The sequence below is a fragment of the Sapajus apella genome, unplaced genomic scaffold (genome assembly GCF_009761245.1).
Source record: "Sapajus apella isolate SASKATOON/1434 unplaced genomic scaffold, GSC_monkey_1.0 scaffold23, whole genome shotgun sequence".
In the NCBI taxonomy this organism is placed as follows: Eukaryota; Metazoa; Chordata; class Mammalia; order Primates; family Cebidae; genus Sapajus; species Sapajus apella.
In genome coordinates this window covers 7307136-7327110 of record NW_022436963.1, presented here as the reverse complement: position 1 = coordinate 7327110, position 19975 = coordinate 7307136, and the positions used below count along the sequence as shown (strand labels likewise).

General features: G+C 39.7%; 1 protein-coding gene across 25 annotated transcripts in view; it reads left to right on the top strand.

Moving 5' to 3' along the window:
* ERC2 (ELKS/RAB6-interacting/CAST family member 2) overlaps positions 1-19975 on the top strand; it is a 951823-nt gene that overhangs the window by 544414 nt on the left and 387434 nt on the right. The gene's annotated exons all lie outside the window — the stretch shown is intronic.

Genomic DNA, 19975 nt, shown 5'->3' with positions numbered 1-19975 from the left:
GTGTGTATGTATGTGTGTTTGTGTACATGTGTGTAAATGCAACTAGATCTCATTTAAACAACAGTTGCTGATTGTTGATGAAATATTTATTGCTTCATTGCCTTTTTTAAACCAATTATAAAATAATTATGAAATATTTCAAATATACTAGAAGATATAGAAAATAATGGAATGAAATCCATTTACTCAACACTCAATACAAAGTAAATTTTACTTAATAAATTAGTAATTTTTTCATGTTTGCTTAACATTTTTAAAGAGATAAAATATTTTACTCCATACTGATTCCGTTTACCTCCATTATTCTCAAAAAGAATCCTCTCCTAAATGTAATGTGCATCCTGTCATACTAATTTTTATACTTATTTGACATATGTATGTATTCCTAACCAATGTAACTATTTTTATAATTTCACTAGATGTTACGAATCCGCAGATAATATGTGACATTATTTTCTACATTCTTATGTGCAACATAAGTGGCTTCATACTTTCTTCTTTATTCATTAACTTTACTTATTAGGTCAACTACTCAGTGGCCTCCTCCTTATTCCTTGAACACATTGGAGGCCTGTCTACCTTGGGGCTTTTGTACTTGGCCATTCCCTTTGCCAAAAATGCCCTTCCCCTCATAGCTACTGGCTGGTTTCCTACCTGCTCAAGTCTTTATTTACCTGGCTCTGCCTTAGAGATTTCCTGGGCTACCCCACCTAAAATTACAAGTTGGTCATCTTCTTCTGCTTTATTCTTTTTGGCATTCTTCAGTGTCTTGGTTATTACACATTTTGTTTATTTTCTTCTTTACTGGCTGTCTCCTACCACTAGAATACACATTCATTGAAGATAAAGTTGGGAGGTTGTGGGGGTTTATTCCAGACACCTACAAAGTGTTCAATAAATATTTGTTGATTGAATAAATGTGTATCACTGGGAAATTCATATTAATTTCTTAATAGTATGTTTTTGAAGTTTATCCAATTGACTTGTTTTCTTTTCATTGCTGCATAGCATTCCATCGGCATCATATATTTTTAATTTTTTTTTTTTAGAGAGATAGTCTTACTATGCTATCTAGATTGGAGTGCAGTGGCATAGCCGTAGCTCATGATATCCTCAAACTTTTGGGCTGAAGTCATCCTCTCACTTCAGTTTTCCAAGTAGTGAGTACTATAGGCATGTGGCACTGTGCCCTGCTAATTTTGAAACTTTTTGTAGAGGCAAGGTCTTGTTATGTTGCCCAGTCTGGTCTTGAACTCCTGGCCTCAAGCAATCCTCCCACTTTGGCTTCCCAAAGTGTTAGGATTACAGGCGTGAGCTACTCTGTCCTACCTATGTCGTACTTTAAATATCCATTTCTTTCGTAATAGTTTCCATATTAGTTATTTCTGTATTTTTCCTTTTACAAACAATGCTGTAGTGGACATTCTTGAGCCTTTCTCTTTGAGAAAACTTATGAGAATTTATCTTTAGTGTATACTTGAAGGTAGAATTCTTGCTTATATCAGGAATCTATTGCTATATAACAAAACACCCCAAACTTACTGGTTTAAAATAATGATTTTCACAATTCTGTGTTTTGGCATGACTTTTTAACCAATGTTTTTCATCTAGTTGCAATTAGATGATGTCTAGAATGAGTTAATGGTCTGATGTGCCCCCACTTACATATCTGGCTTTTGCCGATGCCTGTAGCTAGAGCACTTCCGATCTCCATATGGCTTCTTATCCTGCGATAGGGTGGATCAGCTTCCTCACAGCACAGCATTCTTGAGACCGGGTTTCGAGAAGAAGCTGCAAGGCCTTTTAAGGCTTTGACTCTGAAATGCACACGGTGTATCATTTCTACCACATTTTATGGGTCTAAGCAAGTCCCAAGGCCAGCCCAGATTTAAGGAATGAAATAAGCTGATAAAACTTGATTATGTTTTCCTAATCTATAACCTTGGGTCATAGGTTTCACATATCTTTAACTTTATTACATATTGCCAAATTCCTCTGTAAGGCAGTTTTACCAATTTATTCCTTAACTGGCACCAATTACTTGTTAAGAATGAAGATATTTGGGGGAACAGTGAGACAAAATAGATACTAATAGATCACCCACATTTTTTTTAGACAGTAAACCCTGAGGGAGTAAGTCTCTGCTATGTCTTCAACAAAACCTGATTCCTCTTACTCCTAGAGATACATTACATTTCCCAGATTACATTGTAGCTAGAAGTAGCCATATGACCAAGTTTTGGTCAATGGAAGTAACTTTTCCCATTTTCAGATCTGGCATATAAATAGCTTTGGTGTGATCTATCCTCTTATCTCTGCCTGATGTCTAGATGCAAAAGATCCTCTGGGACTCCGAGGCCCAGACTAAAGGATAGTGAAACCACTAGGCAGAAAAAACCTAAATGACTGCTCAGAGTGAACATCACCCCTGCCCTGGCTCCTGCTGTTGACTGGAATTTGAGCTAGAAATAAACTTAATAAGCCACTGAGATTTCAGAGTTTCTCTGTTAGAGCAGTTAGCATTTTCTTAAGCAAGGCAACTCTCAAAGAGCAGATAGTATCTTTATTTGTAGACTTGAGGTCTGGATAAGAATTAATCATCTAGTTCCATTCTCAAAGATATAACTGGTATCCACATAGCATTTAGAAGAATATATAGCAGCCTTATAGAGATATAAGTCACATGCCATGCAATTCATCTTTTGAAGTGTACCATTCAATGATTTTTAGCATATTCACAGAGTTGTACAATCATCACCTCAATCAATTTTGAAACATTTTTGTTACCTCAAAAGGAAACTCTGTACCTATAAGCAGTTATTCTACACTCCCCCTGCCCTTCCTCAAACCCCACCTTCCAGTAACCACTAATCTGTTTTCTGTCTTTACTGATTTGCCTATTCATACATTTCATATAAAAGTAATCATATAACATATGGCCTTTTGTATCTGGTTGCTCCGTCTTACGATGATGTTTTCAAAGCTTATCCATGCTGCAGCATGTATTAGTACTTCATTTATTTTTATGAATAATGTTCTGTTGCGTGGCTATATGAATATACTATATTTTATTTATCTGTTCATTGGTTGATGACATTTGAGTTGTTTCTGCTTTTGGGTATTATAAGTAATGTTGCTATGAGCATTCATGAACATGTTTTTTTTTTTTTTTGTTTTTTTTTTTTTGTTTTTTTTTTTTCCACCTGCCATTTTTTTCCTGCAAAAGTCTTGTTAGAATGTGTATAAGGGTATACAAACTGATTTAATAGAAGCAAGTGGGTTTGAAAAGCAAATTATTTCAAAACATTGGAATCATGGAAGAAAAACTGTAACAGAGGATCTTCATGATGGAATTTTGGGAACTAGCGAGTTAATGGAATACTCTTCATTCTGCAGATTATGACCTGATTTTCATATGGCTTGTTTCAAATATATCTTGTTTTTATAATAATGGAATACTTACAATACAATACAAATCATACATCATGGCTTTGCACTTTAGTGCAAAAAAAAAAAAAAAAACCCTAGTACTTTTGATTAATTAAACCTTTTACCCATTTATTTAGCATACATTTATTGAGTGCCCAGTCCTGTCCTAAATACTGTTCCAGGTTCTAGGCCCAGAAAGGTAAGAAAGACCAGGTCTTGCCCTCATTAACAAGAGATATATGTTTTTAAAATGAACAAGAGAGTTGGAGATTGTAATATATGCTATGAAGGAAATCAGCCAGGCCATATTTTATACAGTATGGCTTGGAGAGGCAGGAGGGCTGCTCCTGAAGCTGAATAACAGTCAGGAGTCAACCCAGAAGCACTGGAATGAGTGAACTCTAGGTGGCAGGAACAGCAAATGCAAGCTCCCTGCAGTGGGAACATGCCGAGTGCCTTTGCTGAACAGAGGACACACCAGCAAGGCATGGGTCTTACAGAGTGAGGGAGAGTGGGAGGGGCAGTCAGTCTAACTTTTGATGATACTATACTAGCTCACATATGATTATTAAGGAAGAAGCATTTTTACTTCTCTGCTTGCATGTTCTAGGTTCTGTGTGATTTGACACCAACTGGAATCTTAGAGATAATTTTTGCCTAGTGTCCCGGAATCGCATTTTGGATTCCTTATAGTGTGAAAAATCACCTGTTACAAGCACAAGTCTAAAAATCTGTCAGCAAGGCAATAAACATTTGGAAACCCTAGAGTAAATCTTTCCAAAAACCTAGATTTTTATGTAAAATGAGCCTAAAGTCAATTGGCATGCTAAGCATTTTATGGGAATAAATTGGGTGCTTTGTGAAGTACACTCATTCTTCTAGGCCTCTGGGACCAAAATATTCCTACCACGCTATTGCCACAGTGAGTGGAATGGGTCTGCAGTGGTTGAAGGATTTAGCACTCCTCTCAGAATGTCCTGGCTTGACCTCACAGCAGAGTTCATGCTCTGGAACTTTGGGTCAGCAGCTGTGTGAGTTGAGATGGCCTTATTACAAATACTATGAATATGCATGTCTTATGTAGAAGATATGTATTACTAGGAAGGATTTAAGTTTTTTTTTTTGTCTTAATATGTCATTTTTAAAAGATTCAAATAAATTTTTGAGTCATCTGTAACTTCTTACTTTTTAGGACCTTACTTATCCAGATTCTTCTTTCTGTAATACAGCAATAACTTAGGAAGAGAACACCAAGTCTCTGGATATGTACCCCCCCAAATTAAAAGTCAGCTCCCCTCAATGACCTCAGTTGAGTCTGTTGTCTTTCTGCATACATGTACTTCTAGTGAGGGGGGTTATCTTGCTTCCAATCCTTCAGCCAGTCAGAAGGTAGGAAAGGTGTTACTTGTCAGTTGTATTGACATCCATAAGGATCTATGGGATCTTATTGTACATCCCCATTAGTTCAAATGTTGTGTCTTTCGTGAATCCAAACTCACTTTTCTCATAACCAAGCATATAGCTGTCATGTGACAGAATTTTATCAAAAGGCCTAAAATATTAAAAACAGCCATTTCTTTCTGAAACCAAGGCATGTTATAAATTAATATAAGTGATTTTTGGTTCTTGTGAGTTTGATTTTATATGCTGCATACTTCCATAACGGCCCTTTGTGTACTGCATTCAGACTTAAAAAAAATCAGCTAAAATGACTCTTTCTGTCTGTTCTATGAAAATGTCTCCTGTAACCCAACAGAAATGTCATAATCTTTGTTGGTACAGCAATGATTCTGTAATTATATAAATTTTTAATCTCACTTTATTTTTGCTTTAAAAAGTGCTAAAATAATGTTAAACTGCATAGGGTTTACATACTTGGTACAGTTGAGACAAATAGGAAAATTATTAAATCCTGACAAACACCCATCTTGAGACGTAAGGAGGACATGATGGATATGAGCATTTCAACTCTGGGGTGGACCAAAATAAAAAGTGTGTATGAATCATGCGACAACTGTATAGGTTTTATAAAAGACTGGATCCAAAAGGCCAGATGCTTTAAAATTAGATTATTTTTAAAATCTTGGTTCTATCTTGTGTGATTTTTATATGCGTTTAAAAAATGAACTATGTACACAAATAGAGGACTGCAGGTATGGTTAGCACTTAGAAGGAAGAATGTCCTGAAAGAAAGCATATATCTAGCTCCTTTCCTTCCATCTTCCAATGGTGGGTGTTTAGTTTTGTGGGATAAAGTTCAAGAGATCATCAAAATCAACTTAAGAAGCAGCTGCTTCCTTTGTGAACCTAAATTTACATGCATGTACATCTGCTGGTTGGAAAATGGTGCAATGCATGAGCTAGTTGTTTCTTCTGGCCTGAGGTGAAGCTTAGCCGGTAGGTCACTTGCATCAGGGGAGTTCATGAATTCTCAGACCTTGTATCAAAGGAGAGGATGAGCAGTAGGGAGATGGCTTTCTGGAAGTGGTAAGAATCGAGCTGTGTATGTATCAACAGAAAGAAGATTTGGGTAGGAGTAGGTGTCATGTTAAAGTGAAAAGCTGGCAGTATTTTTTAATGTTATAGGTGGCCTCTGAAGTAAGCAAATTCATGGCCTCTGAGTTCTCCTTCTGTTTATTCTTAGCCAATAGAGAGTGTTAAGAATAATTTAATATTTAAAGATAAGAGACCCAGTCTTTAACCCTCTGTTTAGCCAGGTTTAACATTGGAGGGAATGGTACTAAGAACAGAAAGAGTTTGGGAGCCTGTGGCTCTGGCTGGTGGGAAACTGGCCCATAGAGAAGGAACCTTAGTTGTTGACTAATTTCTGTGTATATCTAGAGATTTCAGATACATCTTTGCATTAGAGTTAACAAACTTCTTGAAAATAGTAATTGAAAATATTTTTTAAATTGATCACTTTTGGAGACTTTTTTCAAGATGAGCATCCCGTCTCCTTGTTCCCCACCCCTGGCTCAATGGGCTGTGTTATCTAAAAAACAAAGAAATCAAACAAACAAACAAACAAAAAAAAAGCAAATTTTTTTTAATCCTAAAGGGGCAAGAGTATTTTATTGGTTTAAGGATAAGGGAAGGAAATTGGAAAGTCCTGCTTCAATGTACGGTGGCTTCTTTGGAATCTCTACCTTCAAGAGAGATACTACTAGAAAAAGGGTACAGAATGGTCTTTTACTGGTGCAGTGGTAGCTAGAACCATGTAAATGGAGTGAATACTGAAGCTCACTGATGACTGCATTTCCTCCTGTAGATTACCGTGTGTGAAAAGTCTTGATGATGGGCACGAGCAAGGGCGGTGAGGGAGTGAGTTTAATGGACAGCAGTGTCAAATCTTGTGTCCCCATCTTCTTTCTGGGAAAGTCCTGTCTCATATATCAAAATTCTCCATTGGAAAATTTCATCTTCCAATTATCCCTTTTCTTTTCCTTCTATTACTCCATAAAATATTTTTTTTCCTTTTATAGAAGCAATTTTTAAGTATAATGTCAGTAAAAAAGTAAGTCACAAACATACAGAAAAACAAAAAGAATAAAATAAAATATGCCTCTCTTTCTGGATTTGTGTGATTTTTCAGGAGACCAATTTATAGGTATGTGTGCTAAATTATAAAGTTGTACATGTCCTTTGACCAAGCAAGTGCCTTTCTGGGAATTTCTCTTAAGTAATCACTAGATCATTAGCAAAGAAAATATTTAGATATGATTTATCTACTCCATTTATAAATTCAAAAATTTGGAAATAACCACAAGACCCCCAGAAGGATTCTTAGAGATTACACCATGGCCATGAAAAAAATGAATTAGATCAATATTTATTGATAAAGAAAACATCCGTATTAATTTGTTGAGATAAAAGAAAGGACCAGACTGGAAAACATAGCAAGACCTGTCTCTAAAAAAGAAAAATAGCCAGGCATGGTGGCATGTACCCGTAGTCTTACCTACTCAGGAGGCCGAAGTGGAAGGATTACTTAAGCCCAGGATTTGAGGCTACAGTGAGCTATGATCACACCACTATATTCCAGCCTGGGAAACAGAGGAAGACCCCATATCTCAATAAATAAATAAAATTAAAAAGGAAATCCATAAAACAGTATGTGTAGCATGATTGCCTGGTTAAAAAAAGAGCACTGATGGAAAAAAGTTTGGAAGCCTATAAAAATGGCCATCAGTGGTCCTCTGGGTCCTGAGTTTATGCTTGTGATTTTGTTTGACTTTTCTTTCTCTCTCTCATACTTTCCTTTAACAAGACATAAATAGGCATTATTTTTATGATTGGGGTCAAAGTATCTATAAAGCTATTTTGGGTCTGAGTAATGAGAAATAGAAAAAAAAAATGCCCAGGATTCATAATCAAGGAAAGCCACTGTCAACTCCCTGATACATTTCTTTCCAAGCAGCCTTCTCTAACTATATGTACAAATATGTGTATATATTAATTTTCTCTTAGAAAATTAGAATGGCTCTTTACTAATTTAGAATGATAAATATGACCATCAAGAGGGTTGGATTTTTATATAAAAGTAAATATACACTCACACATGCACACACATACACACCATAGGGTAATAATAAAGACAAGACATTTGAGTGTTCTTCAACTTAAGTGCCTTTTAATTTTTTTCTTGCTTCATTCTTAAACTATTTCAGTGTGCCAATGTCATCAAATGAATGCTACTCTGTTTCCTATAAAATGGTGGGTTGATTCTATTGGTAACCTTCATGATCCTCATTATCTTTCTCACTAGCATTGGCAACCATCAAGTAGCATTGTAGGGCTGAATATCAGCTCTAGGATATCTCTTCTGAGATTTCTTCTCCTTCTCTTCACCTGTGGGTAGGTACCATCACCTCTCACTCAATACCCCATACTATGCCAGCTCTGGTCTAGTTTAAGCTGCTGTTTGTACCAGTTCTTTAAAAAGGGTATCTGATCAGTCCCTAATACCACCAATGAGGAACATTACACAGCATTCCTGATTAATTGGTTCCCTCTGGTAGATCACTCCAATGTATCCCCATATAATCAGTTGGATTTCAGCTGTCTGTATGCCCCTTTAAGCCTTGTGTCCTTGCTGGTAGAGGGCCATTCTTCCTCCTTTCTGTGGTCTGTATAGAGCACCCACAATCAAATTGCTCCTTTGACCTTTCAAGTTTGAGTGGAACAAGGGAGACCATTCAGCTGGAAATACCTGAAAATTTGGTTATATCTACATGAATGTGGCATTATGACTTATGGTATTTTCTGCTTTCAGTCCCCAGTAGTGATTTTATTTTGTGGAGGCATTAGCAAAGAAATTCACCTCATTGAAGAAAAGGAATTTTAGTGTCTTAAATTTTTCCCTCTAATATATGAGAACCTGAAATCTCATTCATGCTCTGTGAAATTGAAGAAATTGGATATTTGGGAATGGAAATTGGTGGTCCTCCAAGCAATATGGGATCTAAAAGTGTTAAATCCTTTCATAAATAAACTTTGATTCAGACTGGAATGTCTTGGCTTGATCTTAAAGGTGATGTTATAGGAGACATATAGCCATTGACTAGCCTTAAAGATAATTATCTGCACATTCCAGTCTTAGTCCGCCATCAGCAGCAGACTAGCAGCTTATGATGAAGTCAATGCTCTTTCCCTTACTAGAATATTACCTTGAGACAGGCCTCCAATATTATATTTAGATAGGATGTTTGTGAACCACACTCTGCTTGTGGACTTTGAAAGCACAAAGGAATCTCTCAATAGTGGCAAACATTATATTTCAAGCCTTCTAGATTTTAATGCTGTATGTGTCTTAGCAATTTGGGTTTATTTCCCGTTGTGCCATATCCTCCTCTCTTTGGGTTGGTTATTTTCTTTTTTAAATTTGTAAATTTTGTTTAAAAAAACCCTATACATCATCATTATGGTATATTCATGTGAATTTTTAGATGAAGTTGTGAAATAAAATCTGTTCATGTGGATAATTTCCTTGGGACAGAGAAGGGGATGGAGCTGGGGGAGGGGAAGAAGAGAAGTTCTTTGCTAGACTGTGAGCACCATGAGTGCAAGGATTGAGTCCCTCATACCTGGCACGATGCCACAATAAGTGCATTGAATTAGTGAAAGAATTTCTAGAAAGCTTGAAACATGATAAATGTTTTACCTTCAATTCTTACAACAGATGTTACAAAGCAAAATATTCTAGTGGTTCTCACAGACTCTAGAGCCTGACAGCCTGGGTTCAAATCCCAGCTCTGCCACTCACTAGCTGTGCGACTGTGGGCAAGTGGCTTAGCATCTTTGTGTCTCCGTTCCATCATCTGTAGAATGATAATGATAACTTAACAGGGTGGTGTAAGAAATAAATGCTATTATAGGCAATTGTTCACACTCACAAGATTTAGATCCATGCATGGCACAAAGTAAATGCCATGCAATTGTTCATTAGTATTAATACTTATTAGTTAATTAGTTTTGGGGTATTGATGTTGGGTCTTAGGGAAACCCCTAGAATATTTCAAGCAGAGTTAGAAACAAATATTTCTATGTCTGCACATACACACACACAAACATTAATGTTTTGTTTTTCTTGCTTTCTTTTTCTTTTTTGAGACAGAGTGTCACTCTGTCACACAGGCTGGAATGCAGTGGCATGATCTCAGCTCACTGCAACCTCCATCTTCCAGGTTCAAGGGATTCTTGTGCCTCAGCCTCCAGAGTAGCTGGGATTACTGGGGTATGTCACCATGACAGCTAATTTTTTGTTAATTTTTACCAGAGACTGCTTTCACCATGTTGGCCAGGCTGATCTCCAACTCTTGGCCTCAAATGATCTGCCCCCATCTGCCTCCCAAAGTGCTGAAATTACAGGTGTGAGCCACCGTGGCCAGCCCAATGTTTCCTTAATATAGAGTTTTACTTTTATCTTATAGACTAGTCATTGATTCAACCTAAACATAGAATATTTAGACAAAAGAAACAAAAACTGGAATGCATAATGTATATGTATGTGAGAGAGGGAAGGCTTTTTGTATTCACAAGGCTTTTTGTATTTTGTATACAAAATTCCTCAAACACATGATACCTATACAATATAAATATTTTTCCATGTTGATAATTATCATTGGCCAAATTTTTCCCATAATATTTGGAAAAAATTTGAAAAACCTAATATTTTGTGTTTTCTAAGTCAAATTAAACATTAGTTTACAACCCCTCACCTCATCTGCCATGTTTGGTAGAAAATTAAATCTCAGATTTTATGAGGGTCCCTCAGGGTTCTCTTAATTCACCCAGAGTGCTCGAGGAAGGCATGTGGTCTTTGTCTCAGGGTGGCTGCCTCTGGAATGCTCAGGGTCCAGTGCCATTGATAGTTACTGACATACTCCTTCCCATGGCTGCCTGAACGTTACTCTTAGGTTTTAGTTCTCGGCTTCTTGTCTCTCTGCTCTGGGGAGCTGCTTGGGATGGAATGCATTTCAAACCCCTGCTGCCTGTGAGATCTACCACCCTCAGCTACCACAGGTAGAATCCACATCTCTCCAAGCCCAGCTATCCCCACTTACCCAAACTCATTCTGACAGTTTGACTCCTTGGACCAAGATCCCAGGTTTTTGGGAACAAAGACCTTTTATCTCTCCTCTGTGTCAAGAGAAGTACAGAAGTCCCCAGGACTCAAACCCTTGGCCACCCTCTGGAGCAGAAGAGGGAACTCTGGTTTTAGTCTGTTCTGATATGGCCAAGAAATGTTCCCAGTTGGGTTATACCAACACATAATTTCAGACGCCATTGTGAAAGAAGCGCAGCACCGACCTTAAACACGCATATGAAAGGATCTAGAGGAAGGCAGCTTGATAGAGTGGCTGAGATGGAAGCGGCTGGCATCAGACTGACTTCCTGTTTGACTGCTGGTCCTACCATTTTCCAGCTGTTTGACCATAGGCCTACTTAACCATCCTGTGCCTGATCTCTAACATGGAAATAGTAATAGGACCTTAGACATTATTCTGTTCAGTAAGTAGGCCAGAGTCTGGCTCAAAGTGAGTATTCAATGAAGGTGAATGTGTTATTTGAGGTACTGCCTCATCTTGGGATTGAAACAATGCTTATGGCCTCCAGTTTTCTTTGCATTACTCAAGTTAGCTTGCCCTCTACAGCTAGAAAAGGTGGTCCTCGGGGCAGACGCATGACCCTTTTCTTCCTTGATGGTGAGCTAGAGCAGCATTCCCCAGAACCTAGAGCACAGGAGCGACATATGACAACCCTATGTGTAGGAATCATGGTGACCCCCTGAGTGTTAAGGATGGGGCTGGAAGAGGGCTTAAAGCTTACCTAATTCATGAGCTCAGTTTACAGCAAGGACAACTGAGTCCCAAGAGGGAAAGAGGGGAAGCAAGTGACCGGCCAGCTGGCTGCTCTTCTAGCATTTGTTACTACTTCCTTCTCCATGTCAGCGTTCTCAGACTTACCTGCCAGCCCAGCCCACATCTCTCCCTGGAAGGCTTTTCCCTCTGAGCTTCCTCCCTGACTCTTCCTTTCCTCCTGTGTTCACTTTCAGTCCCCTGGAGCAGAATTCTGCTTTCTGCACACTTCCTGGCCTTTCCTGCCCACCTGTCCCAGCCCATACTGTTTCCTTTTTAGAATGCTCTTCCCACCATCTCTGCTTGACAAAATTCTAGCTATCCTTTAAAATGAAGCCTCAAAACTGATCATTCATGATCCAGATATGGCCCATAATGTGTGTTGTTGAATTCAGGCAGGATATTTTTCTCTTTGATTGAGGCACTACTTAAAAAATAAGGTTTTACAGGAAAATTCAGATATGTTTGCTTCTTTTGATAAATCAGGGGATCTGGCCATGTAGAACCTGCATGTTTACATGGTAGAAATTAGCAGCAGCTAAAGGGCATGTCCCTGCCTGGCTAGCATTAGGCCTGGATGATAACTGCTTTGCCCTACCAGCCTTTGAGTTGGTGACCCCTGCTTTAAGATGTCATTTAAATGCTGTCACTTCTGGGAAGCCTCCTCTCCCTGTGTGTTGCTTTTCCAAATGTATCATCCCCTCTTTGTTTTCGCCTCTAATACTCTGCTTATGCTTCTTCTGTAGCAGAGGTGGAACTCTGCCCTGCCTATTGTTGGTTTTAGTAAATAATGCTTATCGTTTATCAAGTACTTACTAAGGGCTAGGCACAGGGCTGAGTGTTTCATGGATATTTTAATCTGCAGTCCTCGCTATGACCCTGAGTGAAGTGTGAAGTGTGTTATTATCTCCAATCCACAAATGCAGAAGCCCAGAGAGTGTAAGTGGCTTGCTCAAGGTCACACAGCTGGTAAGTGGCAGAGAAGGGACCTGAGCCTTCATCAGTCCAAACTCAGTGTCTGTGTTTCCTCATGTTTTATACTGATGGATCTCTCCCATCAGGCTGAAAACTATGGGGTGGGCAGGAATGCCATTCTCTAACTCTCTTACATCAGATGCTTACAGAATATACATTACATCAGAGACACAGACTTCTGATCCATTTTCTCCAGTCAAACGATTAAGCAATGATGCGAATGGGTCATTACAGCATTTTGAGCACTGAGTCCCTGCCCGATGCTATTGTAGACACTTTATCCTACAATATCATGTAATCCTCACAAGAGCCCTGTGCAGCAGGGAATGTTACCTCCATTTACAGTTAAGGAATCAGAGGCTCAGCGAGGCCAGCTTCCTTGGCCAAAGACACACAGGAACAAGTGGCCAGTATTTCAACTGGAATCTTTCTTAACTCTAAGTCCTGCATTTTTTCTCTAACCCGCCATGTTTTTGAACCACTTTCCCATATAAAAGCTACCAGAGCCTTCCCCTAAACACAGAAATGCTCATCAATGTGAGGTCTTTTCTGTGCTGAATGGCTGAATGTTCACAGTCTCTTTGAATTGTGCCACTACACTCCAGCCTGGGCAACAGAGTGAGACTCAATATATAAAAAAAAAATTATGCTCACTCTTCCTTTTCCAAATAGAGGCAGGCCTACAACCTCTGTGTTTGGATGCCCTTTGGAAAGTGGGCAATATTGTGTGAAGCAGTAGTTCTTGAGCTTGAATATGTGTCAGAATCAGAACCAATCTGAAGGGTTGTTAAAACACATATTGTTGGACTGCATCCTCAGTTTCTGATTCAATAGGTAGAAACATGGGCTGGGGGATGCTGAGAGTGTAAATTCAAACAAATTTCCAGATGATGTTGCCGCTGCTGGTTGCTCCCCCTGCCCCCACTTTGAGAACCACTGGCATAAACATTAGGTATTATTTTTGTTAATTCTTTTTATGAGTTAGGTGAGCATTTACTAAGTGTCAGCCATGTGCCAGGCCTCAGGATGGGTATTACAAATACAGGAGGAGTAAGTTAGACATGGAGCAAAAAGCCTTGTGAAGGAAATGGGAAGATACATAGAAGGAAATTCTTAAAGTCATTTAAAATTGTGACACATGCTATGAGGAAAACCAACTTGGAGCTGAGATGAAGAATACCAGGGACAGGTGGGAGGCAGGCAGCTCCCTTATCTAAAGGGACTCAGAAGGGCCTTTGGGAGGTGATGACATTTATGCCAAGACCTGACAGTTGAGAAGATGCCTGCTATTTGAAGAGTTTGGGAGGAGGGGTTGGAAACAAGGCATGGTAAGAAAGAACAGATTCTACAAGGGCCAGCGTTACATGGGGTGTAGTTGAGTCGGGGGCTCGACAATACAGGTACTTGTTAGCTGCAGGAAGGAGTTGGAGTTTTATTTGCAAGGCAATAGAAACTATACTGCTTCTTTTGAAATTATATTTTGATTTTGGAAGTCAATGCTTATAGGTGTGAAAATTCCTTAGTCTGCTCTGTTGCAGGGTTTAGGCTTCCTCTGCCTATACAAATGGTGACTTACCCTCAGAGTTATTGCTAAGTGGAAGAGTGTGTGCTAGGGCCTGTGGAGGGAGGGGACAGGAGGGATGCTGCACGCGCGCGCACACACACAAACACACACACACACACCACCACCACCACCACCACCACCGCCACTGCAAACTGTGAGGTCCACAAAAAAGTAAAAAGAATAATGTGCAGCCAGGTGGCTTACGCCTGTAATCCCCGCACTTTGGGAGGCCGAGGCAGGCGGATTGCTTGAGGTCAAGAGTTCAAGACCAACATGGCGAAACCCTGTCTCTGCTAAAAATACAAAGATTAGCTAGGCATGACAGCACACACCCATAGTCCTAGCTATTCAGGAGACTGAGGCAGGAGAATTGCTTGAACCCAGGAGGCAGAGGTTGCAGTGAGCCAAGATCACACCACAGGACTGCAGCCTGGGCAACTGAGTGAGACTCCATATCAAACAAACAAACAAAAAGAATGATAATAAGAAGAATGTGCAACACATCAAGACATAGACAACAAGTTTGGTGATTTGTCTCCTTTTTTGTTCATATTTGGAAGCTGGAGCTGGACTAGAGAAGTTGTATCCGGGGAGAAAATGCTCTTCCCATGCTCACCTTTGCCTTTTAAAAGGTCAACTCTGTTGCCAAACATTGTAAGTTAAACCTTAGCAGGGACAACTGTGAACATGGGCTGTGTCATACATTGAAATGGGAATGTGGATTATTAACTGTCATGCTTTTCTTTGTCTCTAAATTGAAGGAGAAGATGCCACAGGCCAACTGGCTCTGTCCACACCTGGTGGTCTGGGTGTTGAGTTCACATGACCGTCTTATTCAGAAATGTGTTCCCCCCAGACACTCTCTTTCTTCACTGAAGAGTGGAGTGAGTTATGCTTTATTAGACTCTACCAGATGAGACATGTTCATGATGGTTTCTACAGCATTAGGAATTTCTACTTTTTTTGGTTGGGTCTGCTAGAGTTGTAAAAGGAAGCTTTCTGGACATTAAGTTTGTAGCAAAGAGGGGCAAAATGAGGTTGGCAAGGGAAGAAACAATTTCGATATAATAAAAATAGGATTGTTCAAAGCTGAGATGAGAGCTTTCTTACTATTTGGTATTCAGATGAAATTTAGTTTGGAAGTCACATCAGCGACTATTATATTTCTTCAGAACCTGTGCTGTATTTTCGATCAGGGGGCATCTTGATTTCACTTTACTTGTACAGCAATCAGAAAAGCCATAGATGGTTTCAACTTGTGTGTGTGTGTTTATTTTATTTTTACCTACAGGTACTCCAGCCATTAAAATATGATCTGTATCCATTTTGGAACTTTAAAGAAATGATTTTGGATGAGGGCAAAATGTTGTGCCACCTATTCCACACAGTTCCTTTCTTGTCAGTGCTCACTTGCACTGGCACTTAATTTGTTGCTGTACATGAGAACATTTCTCCATCACCTCTGAAAATGTCTCATAGGCAAGGCTTTTAGAACCTGAATTTTTAAACACGAAACAGGATTATGGATTAATCTCAGGCAAGAAAGTCCCCGAGGGCTATGTAACCTAACAAGTAAGCCTCTGCTCTTGGCACGTCCCTTCCTGGGCTGCCCTCTGTTCCTGCTGTTGACCTAGTGGACGAAAGAGTGGATGTGTGTGTGAGTCTAGGCATGACTTCTCTAAAGATCAACATTTGTACACACTGGAGTCACCTTTTATACATAGTGCTACTGACATTAACCAGAGGAGTGGGCCTGACAGCCCTGGCCTCCACGCCAGTGAGAAAGTGGCCCGGCTGTGCGCACACAGTTATCTGAAAGGATTCAGCAGAAAATCACACAGCCTAATTGTTCTTAGTCCAAAAGGAACTATTGCCCAGAAGAGGCGGCTTTAAGGTTTCTGAGTGTGACCCATCAAAATGGGCTATTCATTTCAATATATATGTAATAAACATTGAGGCTGTTTCTCCTCTTGAACTCTGGGTATCATAGCTTTATTATAGCTATACGTTCTTGAAGAAGTGAGAGGAAAAATAAGAAATATTTTTAAACAAGGCGATTTAAATATTTCAGAAGCTGTACAAGAAAGAAGAAGTCCAAGGTGAAGCAATCAGATCCTTGAGTGAATATTTGGTATTCAAAAAGCAAGGAATCCAATGTTTTCACTTTTGTTTGTCTTGAGACTATTTGATACAGAGTTATATTTGATGCAGGATTATGTTTAATCACTTATAGGAGACTAGACTATACCCTCATGTTGGTAATGAAAATGGTGAATTTTTTTTTTAATCAGAGAAGAGCTACTAAGGAAAAATCATTTATTTTGAAAATATAGTTTAAAGGCATACACTGAGAAAATGTGTCCGTTGAGGAAGACATAGATGTCTATTTCCATGACATAGGTATTTGGTGAAGCTTGGAGTTTAATATGTGACTATAAATGGTACAATCTGGCCGATAACTTTTCATCCCAGTTGTGAAACTGTCACACGCTAAACTGTGAGTATGTTTTGTTTCTACCCAGATGAATAGTGAATGTTTCTATAAATCAGGACAATTCAGAAAAACAAAAAGTTGCTGATTTTAAGCATGAAAATTATGCACAGCAGGATGTGTACTTTGGTTGTTTTTATAGGAGTGGGCTGAATTTGACCTTTGCCATCCACCCACTCTCCGTCAGGCTCCCTTGGGACCAATACATGGTCCCTAGCAGGGGCTAGGGGATAATCTCTGGTGTGGAGCCAGGTGAGGGGCAGAGTAACTGGTCCTAGGAGCCCAGTGTCAAAACCCCACTCTCATTAGTTCAGCTGGACAGCCAAAAAGCAAAGTCTCCTTCCCTGAGATGCAAGGAGGATGCTGAGCAGCATGCTGATGACTGGAAGAGAGGCAAGGTTTAGCAGATCTGCTGTTGTGATTGTGTGAATACTTGGTCCATTTGGAGATGGAAGGAAAGCAGAGAAACCCTCTACTTAGCTTTAAAATGCAGCTAGGTCCTGTCGGTCAGCCTTGCTTGTGTGGTGCCTCTCATACTTCTCACCAGTCACTTTGTACGTGGGGAGAACTGACTGTTTGGGTGGGCGTCTTTGTTCTGAGTCTTCTTTGTATGAAGTGATTTTTCCCAAGGTTAACCAATTAAGAATTTTTTCCATGTCGCAGTAATCGCTGAGAGGAGGGAGCCAAGTCACTGTGGGGGATGCTGTGCCTTAGGGACGCATTTGGGAGGATTTCCTTCTCCTAAAGCAATAGGGTCAACATAAAGCCCCTATAAAATGTTTTAAATAAAGGAGAAATTGAAGCGGAAGACTTCATTCTGGCACTTTATGTCTGGTTTTTGCTTTCCTCCCACTGAGGAGCTAACCCAGCCAGCAGTCTGGAGGATGTATTTAGTTGGAGGATAATGAAGCTTTACTGTGATTTTTTTACTTACCTGGATTATAATTATAAGGAAACCAGTACCTGCGAGTGGTATCTATGGGTTAGCATAAGATGTACCAGTACCTATTGCTGAATATGATACTTAAAAGTGTGTGTGTCTGTGTTTGTATGTGACAGTTTGTTTTATAAAAAGGGAACACAGTTACAGTATTTTTATCACATGGCTCTTAAGAAAGTCAATTTCGTATCCTGATTCAGTTGGTGTCAAGTCATTGATTCAGATGTTGCTTTACCTGGTATGTAGTCTTCCTTGGGACTAGAAGGCATTACAACTTGAAAATTATCTGCTGAAGTCTTCATAGCTATCATGTTTTGTGAAAGGATTCTTTTTCCCAAGTATGGGAATGGCCTCATCGACCTTATGGATAGTGACTGTGGATGTGACAGGCTATCACTCACATGATTAAGTGTGTTATTTGGCACAGTTTACTTTAAAAAAGGGACATTATCCTTGGTGGGCCTGACTTAGTTAATCCTTAAGGCAAGCCCTTAAATGGGACTGGGCTTTTACTGAAGAAGGAGAGTCAAAGCATGAGATGGATTTGATATGAGGGGGATTCTCCATTTGCTGGCTTTAAAGATTTGAGGGGACCGTGTGGCAAAGAATGCAGGTGGCCTCTATGAGCTGGACATGACAAGGTGACCTCAGACTCACAGCTTCAAGGAATTGAATAATCTTTCAACTCCATGAGCTTGGAAGAGGACCCTGAGCTCCAGATGTGAAAGCAGCCTGACAATATCTTGATGTCAACCTTATGAGACTTTGAATGGAGAACCCAGTCACACCTTGCCTAGACTTCTGACCTGTAGAACTATGAGCAGCCAAGTTTTCAATAATTTATTGTACAATAATAGAAAATTGAAATAGAATACAAAAGTCAACTAAGGCATTTTGGAACAGTGCTGGGATCAAAACACATAATGACCATTCTACTCCAGTGAAACAAAAGAGACCCAAGATCCATCACTAATTTCTGTTCATCCATGCATTTTTGGGCACTGTGTGATAGAAAATGAGCCAGGGATTTTCTTGCTCTTGAGGGTCCAGGGTTTCCTCCCAGACCCTCTCAGTAGAGTCTCCTCTAACAGTTCTTCCATTATATTTGTATTCAACAATCAGCCTCACATCCTGGTAAAAAGTAAACCACCTGAAAATCCTTTACCCTTTCTGAGCTTGTTTCTTTGGGAATATGGGAGAACCAAATAGGATATTGGAATCTATATTATCTAAATCACCAGTAATGATTACCTTTCTATAGTATGGCTTCTTCTCTTCCTTTCTCCCTCCGAACCTCCCTCCCCAAATTATCTGTTGACCATCTACTATGTGTTTGAGAAAAGGCTGTGCCAGGTGGAGGATGCACTGGACTCCATGTGCTTAAAAGAGCAAGGTGACATATAGGGAAGCCACTCCCTATTGCTCAAGGTAGCCTTGTGATGCAAGGATCCTGGGGTATCAGGCTTGGAGTCAGGCTTGATTTGAGCTGACTGAAATTTGTCATCATCAGTAGGTAACTCCCCCAGAGCCAAGTCAGTAGGAGAACTGAAAGTAAAGGAAACCCATTTCCTTCTCCTTCCTCAGAATTGCCCCAGCAGTGATCCTTGTGTTGTAAGAGAGTGGGTCTGTTTGAGAACACCACCCTAATTTGTTGAATGGGAATGAACAGACTCTGCTAATGGAGGTGGCCAGCCAAGTAGCCTGGACAAGTGGTTTGGATTTTCTAGAGCCTCACAGCTTTTTTTATGTGTGGCAGAAACAAAATGATAAGAAGAAAATCAGATGATGCTAAACAAGCACCAAACAAAACAAGCAAGGAAATGAACGCAGTGGACTTCCAAACCTCATGGGAACTTTATTAAGGAACAAGGTGAAATGAGTTTACTCATTGTGGGGCAGGGTGGAGGTGGCAGGAATTACTTTTGACAGCTCTCGAGTCACTAACATGTGGGCTGTCCCTGGTGAACCTGGATTATAACCAGTATAAGCTAAGGGACTCTCAGAACCAAAGTACCCCTGCCTTGAAGAGTAGCCCATCTTAAAGTCATTTTGGCTAAAGGTAGCTGCCATTGTAACTGCCGCCAGAGGGCCCCATCTTGTTCTGGAGGCCTGCTTCATACCTCTCCTTTAGAGGCTATGGTTTACCTGCAACTGCTTTTTCCATGGGATCAGAAATATTTTCTAGGTGGATCTTTCTTAGTTGAAATTGGTTTAATTGC